Source organism: Micromesistius poutassou (assembly GCF_964030765.1).
Source record: "Micromesistius poutassou genome assembly, contig: SCAFFOLD_1118, whole genome shotgun sequence".
Lineage (NCBI taxonomy): Eukaryota > Metazoa > Chordata > Actinopteri > Gadiformes > Gadidae > Micromesistius > Micromesistius poutassou.
Genome location: NW_028178056.1, coordinates 8,916 through 17,169, shown reverse-complemented (window position 1 = coordinate 17,169; position 8,254 = coordinate 8,916). Strand labels below are relative to the sequence as shown.

General features: G+C 46.9%; 1 pseudogene across 1 annotated transcript; it reads right to left on the bottom strand.

The window, feature by feature from the left end:
- Nucleotides 1–449: 449 nt before the first annotated feature.
- On the bottom strand, nt 450–8,026 carry LOC311374830 (high choriolytic enzyme 1 pseudogene; annotated as a pseudogene). The gene is made up of 2 exons: nt 7,173–8,026; nt 450–561 (listed from the first exon to the last, which is right to left on the bottom strand). The product of its transcript is annotated as a high choriolytic enzyme 1 pseudogene (transcript).
- Between the last annotated feature and the right edge of the window lie 228 nt (nt 8,027–8,254).

Sequence of the window (8,254 nt, the reverse complement as noted above, 5' to 3'; positions counted from 1 at the left end):
GTCGCACTCCGAGTCCGACCCCCACGTCGAGTCGCATTCCTCCACTGTGCTCGGCTCCTTGTAGCGCCAACTGCCCATCAGGTTTCCCATTTAAAAAAAAAAAAAAAAGGTTTCCCATTTAAAAAAAAAAAATCTCGAAGACTAGTACACGCAACGCCACGACGCGATTGTCTCGACCAATGTCCCGCTCGGGTCGCGTGTGTGTGTGTGTGTGTGTGTGTGTGTGTGTGTGTGTGTGTGTGTGTGTGTGTCCTCCTGCTCTCCTCCGTCCTCGCTGTGGAGCCTACATCGTTTTGTAGACACGAGTTTCCGTGTTTCACAGCCGAGCTGCGAGATGCTACCTCGGCCTGCCCTAGCGAAGCGGGGCTTTTCACTGGCAGAGAAAAAAAGGGGAGGGTGTGTGTGTGGGGGGGGGGGGTTCCAACCATGGCGGCTACGCGCCCGTTTACGCGACTTGCACGTGGCCCCAATGAGCTTCTCGCACACAACCCCTGGTGACAGCAGCATCAGGACCCGAGCGGTCACGTGGTACCAGCGGGGCAGAAAGAGGTTACCAGTAATCTTTACCCGGACCGGGATATCATCAATGTCAATCACACAAACAACGCTCAACGTCTCAACCACAAACACACAACGCACACGCACACGCACACGCACGCACACACACACACACACACACACACACACACACACACGCACACACACACACACACACACACACACACACACACACACGCGCACACACACACACACACACACACACACACACACACACACACACACGGCTGGGCCATGTGGTTGCAACACCAATTGTCACTTTGATGAAGCGGAACTACAACTCAATAGGCGGTCTGATATTTTCTTGGACTGAAACGAACAAGTGTCAAGTTCGATTGAAGAAAGTTGTCGGTTAGGCTACACGATGTAGTTCCAACTTGCTGTCCCACATTGCATCTCACATCAGCTCAACCGCGTATGACCGCGTCATCATGTTCTAATCGAGCGTCAGCATATAGGATTTAGTACTTTTTTTTCCTTCTGTGTTTTGCAGGTGTTAGTTCCGCTTGAGAAGTGATTTAAATACGCACTATCTTGGGCAAACCCCTGAATCACAATAGGTTTCACAAAAAGATTCCCGAACGGACTTTCTGTTACAATAATGATCACGTTGAGTGGTAAATGATTAGTTAAATGGTGTTATTGGAAGGTGAATTCCGTAATAATGAAAGATTAACAGACTAGAATGCTAGATGGTGTGTGTGTGTGTGTGTGTGTGTGTGTGTGTGTGTGTGTGTGTGTGTGTGTGTGTGTGTGTGTGTGCACGTGCGTGCGTGTGCGTGCGTGTGCGTGTAGTAAGGCTGGTGTAACCATTGGCAAGATGACGCAATAACAAGACAATAGCAAGAAGAAGTCCCGGATGACGGAGGCGGTGTGGATCCACAGTATTGTTACTAGAGACCCGTGGTGGTCTTCCCTCAGGATCACCCCCCCCCCCCCCCCAGTCCCTCAGTCCACCAACCCGACAACCACCATCCAGGGGGGGGCTTGACCCTGTAAACCAGCCCCTCGATCTACACCCCGCGGGGTAGAAAGGGGCCTGGTATCTGCACCTGAAGGACTCAGCGGGCATCACGCACGAGGTGCGGTGCTCCGTCGATGCGTTGACAATTGGACTCAACGGGGTCGTTTTCTGGTTATTGTCCTCCTGTAAATATTTGTGTTTTTGAACATACACTGGCGCATGCATGCAAAGCCCCGATCGTATTGATCCTATTGGTCACGTGAAGACCCCTACACGTGCTGCGGTCACCTGCTAGTTATGTACATCATCACCGACACACCTCTACTTTATATATACCGTATGTATGAAATATTTATATTCTTTATTGTCCATTCATAGTCTCCCTTAGTCCATGAGCTCCAGGATAAATATGCTATATTCCCCTATTTTTTTACTTCATCTTGAACGCGGCTAGTCGCTTATTTCTGCCCTGGCGCCGACCCATAAGCGCTCGGGCTCACGGGGGGATGCGGTAGGATTTCTGGGGGGTGGTCCACCAAGTGCTCCAGGGAAGCCAAACAGGAGAATTCCTGGCCCACTGGGCCGCAGCCCACTGGGCCATTAACCTGACTCTGGCCAGATGAATTTGGTTCCGCCTGGCTCCACTCATCCATCTGGGATCGCTCCTCCGTCGGGAGGTATTTGGGGACTACCGGAAAATGGTAGAGCCAATCAGGACCGCCGGGCGGGATTTTCATAGACGTGACGTAGCGGAGAGAAGCGACTGTTTCGATTCAGACGGCTCGCGTCGAGGGAGCAAGCATCGACCAACGGGGTTGGTTTCGATGTGAGTGGTTGCAGTAGCACGTCAATAAAGATGACGGACAAGTGGTTCATCCAATCATATGCAAGGATTTTTGATAAGGCCCAGCCCTCTAAAGCACCTCTTCAACGGAGCGACCCCAGATGGACGAGCGGAGCCAGGCGCGACGAAATTCATCTGGCGAGAGTCGGGTTACTGGGCCGTAGCCCAGGCTCCAATCTGTTTCCCCAGCGCTCATAGAGCAGCGAGCACAGAGGGAGGGGGCTTGACTGGAGCGGCTCCGGTAAGCACCGAGAGAGGAATCAATAGACACACACAATCTTGATCCAAAAACAAGTCTTTACTAGAGAAATGGTTCCGCGTTACGGGTGAACAGGTCGGGGGATCAGCCGAGCAATCAGACATGGAGAAGAGAAAGGTGACATCAGGTAGAAGAAGCGGAAATCTCAACCCCGGGGGAAAACACTCAACACAAGAGGAAGCTGCAATGGCTGACTGGCAGACAGAGGGGAAGGGGAAACACACAGGCTGAAACACCAGTAAAGAGAGGATAATGAGGGTAATCAGGGGAAAGATAATGAGAGAGGGCAGGGCAGACAATGACGGGAGGCGGGAAACAAGCTAAGTTATCTGAGACGAGGAGTTATGAGACACAAGGCACACGTAGACGCTACGCTGCATGGCCTCGACATCGTATAGAATCACTGCCCTATCTGAGAGGTAAACTAACACAAGTTAACAGGGGCGCTGCAGTTTTAAGCACTTAAACAGTTCAGTTCTCAACCCATTCTAACACTTCATTTTCTATTCAAGGGTTTACGATCTACGTGGTGTAAAAAAAAAAAAAGGATGCGTACATATGTTTTACATTATATGTATAATATATGATTTAATGTGAATATAAAACCAACTCAGTGAAATCAGTTGAGGAATCTAAACGTTGTAGTGTTTTATCTACAGGGAAAAAACGAAATCTCTGATATGGTTCTGACGTTTAAGTATTGCAGCCACGGGGTGTGGCAGTAAACGTGACTATGATCAAATAAAATAATGAATAAAGCAATAAAAATCCTAACCTAAGGAGCAGGGTGTGATGTCCCAGTGTGTGTGTGTGTGTGTGTGTGTGTGTGTGTGTGTGTGTGTGTGTGTGTGTGATGCTTCTAAACCTCACACATTTCAACAAGGTTTAAAGCTATAATTGTCAACGGTAAAATTAAATTGAGGGCTACGTTTCATTAACACGTTTACAGCAGAACACATTTACACATTTTTCTCACTATGAAACTGTCCGGGACGTTGATGGCTTAAAATTGTCAGGAGCTGGGTGAGTTTATGTTCTCACTCCCCTCTACCCCGTTAAAGAAATGTAGAGCCTGCTAAATGCTGTAATGACCTTCAGCAAACAAGGACAGGTGGGATGGATGAGTCCCATATCCTGCTGCACGCCACGGCCAGGGAGAATCCTAGCGGGGAGAGCTGTGGCGGCCGTTCACCGCAAGCTCACCTGAGATAAAATAACCCCATGACTCATAGCGTACTAGCACTTATAGCGAGACAGCAAAAAATAAAGAACTTCAAAATACTAAACGATAAAATCTTCCTGAAATAAGTCATCCTCGTAACGACAACCTCACCGCCCACTTCCCCTGGCTGCTTAACTGACGCAGTGAAAAACCAGCTTAAAAAAACGCTTATGAAATGTGTGGACGCAGTTGCCAAATGTCAACGGAAAAGTATTTTTCCAGTCAGAATCTGCTAACAGTATTTTTTGTGATGTGTACATTATTTATTCAGTTTTGTAAATCTCACGTGAAATATAAAGTAAAGCTCTCCTTCTGCCTGGTCGCTATAGGATTCTGTTGTATTCAAGTCGTTTTGGATTCTGAAAGTAACTTTTTCACAAAATAAATAGCATACAAGTTTTTATTCTTGGACTGGTATATATTCCCCATGGCAAATTCTCTTTGAGTTAAGTTTGATTTACCGTCGCTTGAAGCTGAGTAAGCGATGGTTGGTATCTGCTGAACATTGACATATTGATCATCAAAAAAGTGTCTGAGATGAATTATGAATGAAAAGCAAGACCTGCCCTCTAAACATATCGTTTGCGCATTGGTATGCATGTTTTTTTTACTCGCTATTCACACTTTTGACAAAAGAGACTTTTGACGATGCAATCACCATGCTGGTTATAATGTAATTATCAACGCAAAAGGTTGGTTATTATTAAATGATAGATGATGAATTGATAGCAATAGAAGTATTACACTACAGTTAGTTATGACCGAGCTACCCAACAGATAGACCTTTTAGACATGACCAAATGAACATGCCAGCACAATGTGCTCCAATCTAAAATGCCTAATCACTGTGATACTACCTCGCCATTGATAAACCCACGGCGCTACTAGATTAAAAATGCATGTTAAGTTTGCAGACGTAGTAACAAATTCTCTCCATGAAATATTAATGCATATATTCTGATTGGGAAATCCCATGAACTCAGTAAAGCATTAGCTCATGTTGGCTGGCTGACTACAGAAGGGGCTTGAAAGTGTCTCTGTTACTAAGGCTGTTACTAAGGCATCCCCTACTGCCTGGCGTAGTAAATTGTCATTGTGTTGAATGTGTCTATGGATGTGTCTAATTGTTTTCCGGGTATAAATAAGAATCAATGTATTTGATTGTATCTCAGTTTCCTTGGGATGGGCCAATAACAAAGAGGTATTAATCTGAGAGTGAAAAACCGCCCCGCAATTTGAATTATGTAGTTGTATTTTGTGACTCTGATCACAATATTAAAGGTGCAATGTGTGTAATCTTGTGGCATCCAGCAGAAAGGGCTTGGCAGAAATGGAATACAATATTCCTAAGTATTAAGTTAAAATGAGTGTATAGTGCCGTGAAAATATAAAGCATTGTGTTTTCGTCACCTTAGAATGAGCCCTTTATATCTAAATATTGGGAGAGAGTCCTCTTATATTCAAGCCACCATGTTTTAGCCACATGTTTCTACAGTAGCCCGGCTCTGGAGAGATCACGTTTTTAATTAAATACAAAGAATGCCTGATTACTAGTGAGGAGTGGGGTGTGTTATTCCCATTCGTGATACTTTCTTAGTTTACGTTTTGTAGGAGCGTTATAATGAGTGACGTTGTACATGAAATGCTCCCCCAAACTGCCAACGACTGGCAGTTTGCTGATAAGGGGGATTATTATATGTGGGTGTGCATCTTTTACACAGACATGTTTCGGAATTTCCCTGTTTTTTAAGAAAAGGTGCGCTATCACTCTTTTGATGAAGTTGTTATCCAAAACAAAACGGTTGCGATACGTCTGCACGCCGTCGTGTCGTCATAAGCAACCTCAATTCACGTACCACAGTGCAAAGTAAACATTGGCTTTTAGCACTATTGAGGTGAATGATCAATACACATTTAACAGAGAGCAATAATTATAGGTCTATGAAGTTAGTTTACCATGATGGAAAACCCAGCCTTGGGGAGCAGCGGTGATAGGATCCATCATTCAAGTGTTCCCTCTTAGAATGAACTAATCATTTTGTAACACGAAGGCCCAATGGAGACATCGCCTATTCTGGGGGATGCAAGTGGTTTTAGCAGTTGTGGAAGCAACGATTGTTGTAGTAGTCCTAGTCCAGACCAGAACAATGCTTCTTAGCATAGAGGGCAGGGACAGTATCAGGAACTAGTCATCTACAATATACATCTGGTTTGTAAATCGGTTTGGCTGTATCCCTTGTGATTGAGGCAGCATGCAGATACCTTTTTTAAAACGATGGTAACAATATTCTTGTTCTTGTTACGACTAGTATGTAATTAGAGTCACTTGATCATCTTGTAGTCTGTGTGATTAGAAGCACAACATCATCTCGTGGTGGACACGGTAATAGGTCCATTTAAGCTGTTCAACATGAAGGGTTGATAAACTGAGGTTCATGTTGATAACCACCCAAAATAAAATAGAAAATGACAACACAATTACACAATTAACACAATGAATTGCAGTGAAGCGACATTCTTTAATAACACACATCAGGAGAACATAGTTTGGAAAACAACAATGTGACGACCCTGGTGAGTCATTGACTCCACCCTTGCTTTGACTCCACCCTGGCTGTTTGGTTTGCCTGTCCTCTCTCTCTCCCTTAATAGGTGATGCAGTTCAGGTGTGCCTGATTGGCAGCAGGATAAAAGCCCTGCTTTCACAACAGTCGGGGCTGCTCCCTCCTCCCGGCGTGTTGGTTTTCTTTGTCCTTCGTTTGGTTACACATAGACTTGACTTTGCATGACACTTTTGGTTACTTCCATTTAACTGACTTACACCACACTTCTTTATCTTTATTCAATTTAATTCTCTGTTAAAATTATCTTCTTACTATAATAAATTCTTTATTATTGTAAAACGGCGTGGTCTCCCCCATCCCTCATGTTTCATGCTATAGAGCCAGCATGTGACAACAATCAACTTGATATTTGCGGGCGGCCGGTGGCTGGTCTCAGCAGAGATAGAAGCCGTTTCTCAATTTGCGTTCTCGTGCGTACTCGTGTACTTGCGTTCTCGGTAAACGTCATCAGTGGTAGCCCAAGCACTGTCCCAATTCCAAGTACGCGAGAACGCGAGTACTGTCGTAAAACCCGGAAGTGTTCTCGATGCGTTCTCGATGAGGCCGTTCTACCGAGGACGCATCGGAGGTGACTCGTGTGGACTTGGGACCGTTAAATATCCCAGAATGCATCATGGAGTCCGCTGCTGTTCCAATTGCAGAGTGCGTACTCGCGTTCTCGGAAGTCTGTACTTGAAAGTCCGGACTTGCCAAGTACGTACTTCCAAGTCCGAGAGAACGTAGTCCACGTACTTGGTATTGAGAAACGGCCAGAGTCGCTTGATCCTCAGGATGTCATTCGGGGTCATTCCCCTCCTCTGGCCGATCTGAACACGGGAGTTTGGGATGGGGGTGATGCTGTCCCGTCCGTTAAGGGAGAAGGCCGTCCTGCCGTAGTGCATGATGGAGCTGTAGTCGCAGGTAGGCGTGGGCATGGGGGGGTTCAGGGCGTGTTCAGGCTGTTGGTGCTCTGCCTGTTGAAGTTGTGGGCGCTGCGTCGATCGACGTTCCTCCAGTTGATCCTGACGTAGCGGTCGCGGTCACTCCGGGTCTGCTCGTGGTTGAAGCCCAGAGCGTGGTTCAGCTCGTGCTGCACGATGATCCCAAAGTGCATGCATCCCGATCTCTGGAGAGAGAGAGAGGACCTGCCTGCCTGCCTCCTGTCCGGCCCAGAGAGGAGTAGCATCCACCTCCGCTCTCAACGCTGATGTGGTCGTACTGGTTCCGGCTGGGGCACCAAGCGGACGCAGGTGGCGCGGTGGAAGGACTGCATGGCGCTCACAATCCTTGACGTCTCGGCGGAGGTGTAGGCTCTGCTCACTGTGTAGGGAACGGTCACCAGGCCGTTGGAGTGGACTTTCTCCACAGGCAGTTGTTTCTAAAAACACCTCATGGCGTTTCTGGTTCGTTGGGAGAAGCAAGTCTCCCTCCAGCAGGACCTCACTGTTGTTGGAGATCAGAATCCTGGTGCTGATGTCCATGTCCTCATCGTCTCCTAGGACGTCGTCTACACTGTCCTCCCCCACGAGAGGTTGAGCCTGGCAGAGCCTGGCAGGAGGCTGAGGCAGGTCTTCATCTTCTGGGTCTCTCTCATTGTTTCTGGACACTGGCACCGGCGCTTCTCCGGATGTCTACAGCGGAGAGACGCCTTGAGGTTTGTGGTCGGTCTGACGGGACCAGAGCTTTTATAGTGTCCTCTGCAGGTGCGTCTGTTGGAGGATTTAGGGCTGTGGTGCAGAATCTAAGGACTAAATAAACCTTTTAAGGGTGGACTCAAGCGACCATCCTACCATTTCAACACCGT